This window comes from Myotis brandtii, unplaced genomic scaffold, assembly GCF_000412655.1.
Source record: "Myotis brandtii unplaced genomic scaffold, ASM41265v1 scaffold179, whole genome shotgun sequence".
Classification (NCBI taxonomy): domain Eukaryota; kingdom Metazoa; phylum Chordata; class Mammalia; order Chiroptera; family Vespertilionidae; genus Myotis; species Myotis brandtii.
This window is the reverse complement of record NW_005356635.1, coordinates 4,368,908-4,370,648: the sequence shown is the minus strand read 5'-3', so window position 1 is coordinate 4,370,648 and position 1,741 is coordinate 4,368,908.

Sequence of the window (1,741 nt, the reverse complement as noted above, 5' to 3'; positions counted from 1 at the left end):
TAAAATTTCTAGGTATAGTTCACAATTGTACAATTCAGCACAATGCTGAATAGGAACAGTGAGAGTGGGTATACTTAACCTGTTTCCAACTGAAAGGGAATTTCCCGGTATTCTAATGTTTCAAATTAAGCATGATGTTTGCACTTTTTGTTACATACCTTTTATCAGATTAAAAACATTTCCTTCAAGGTGCTGAGAAATTTTATAATTAATGAGTTAATTTTATCAAATTCTATTGAAATATATTTCTCCTCTAATTCATTACTACAAAGAATTTCCAATAGATTTTTTTAAATTAAAAAGTTATTGTAACCTTGCCTAGTTGGTGTGGATTGTGTCTTTCCATACACCAAGAGGTTTCTGGTTCAATTCCCAGTCGTTGCACTTGTCCAGGTTTTGGGCTCAATCCCTAGTGGTGGGGTGTTCGGGAAGCAGCCAATAGATGTTTCTCTCTCATTGATGTTTCTATCTCTCTTTCCCTTCCTCTAAAGCCAATAAAAAATGTATTAATAATTAAAAAAAACTATTGTACCCTTAAATTATCTGAACTTTCTCATGATGTGTTTTTTTTACTACATTAACTTAAATCTGTTTCTCCAAAAGTTCAATTCCCATTGATACTAATTAAGATATGATTTTGTAGCTCCTATAGTCCTAAGACATCTAAGGTTTGTATTAGTCACTTAATGTTTAAGTGAGCTCAAATTAACTGTTGTGAAATATTTTCAGACTTGCACTGCATTCTTAAATTAGGAAAAACATTTTGATCATGTACTACATTTAAGGTATTGGATATGAGGAACTATGTACATACATTTATTGAGAACTTCCTATTCAACTGTTTCTCCAACTCATATCTGATGTATTTCATGATTGCAATACCTGGGCTAAATGAATCAGAAATACCAATGCTTATTAATACTGAGACTTTTTTTAAAGGTATGACCAAATTTTCCATTGCCACCCCCAACACTGTTCCCAAATCATCCAGTCAAAGCCCAGATACTATAATCTTTCTAACACCCTGTTACTGAGACTGCCCTTGCTTCCCCGAGGTGTGTGTTCCCCTTTGCTGCAATGAATAATATAGGAAACTTTTTCAATCCCTGGTGTATTCTTGGACTTCAAGGTTTTGACAGGACCAAAAGACTTATCAATTAATGGCATTAGATTAATTTTACTTTGTTCTTGATTTGAATAAATGAACAATAGAAAAGTAAATTTTACTAAAACAGGAGATATCTGAAAATTGACTGGATATTTGATATTAAAAACTGATATATCCTCCCTTCCCCCAACTGGCGGGCTGGGTATGACGTAACCTGCAGCCCAGAAATACCTGAGTGACTAACCAGGTACCTTATATGGACTATACATTGGACCACCAATCCACACTTGCCAAATACCCTAAGCCAGTGATTCCCAAAGTGTGGGCGCTACCGCCCCCTGGTGGGCGCTGCAGCGATCCAGGAGGGTGGTGATGGCCACAGGTGCATTTGTTTTAACTTTTTTTGTATTACCTTTCTATTCTGAGTTCAATAAATAGTTTCATAATTTCAAACTTCAATGTTTCTAATTTACACCTTTCTTTACTATATTTTACGAAAAAGGTAGAAACATTAATACATATATCTTTCTGTTTAATTGCTATTAAAATTAAAAAAAATTAATTTCCAGGGGGCGCTGAGTAATATTTTTTCTGGAAAGGGGCGGTAGGCCAAATAAGTTTGGGAACCACTGG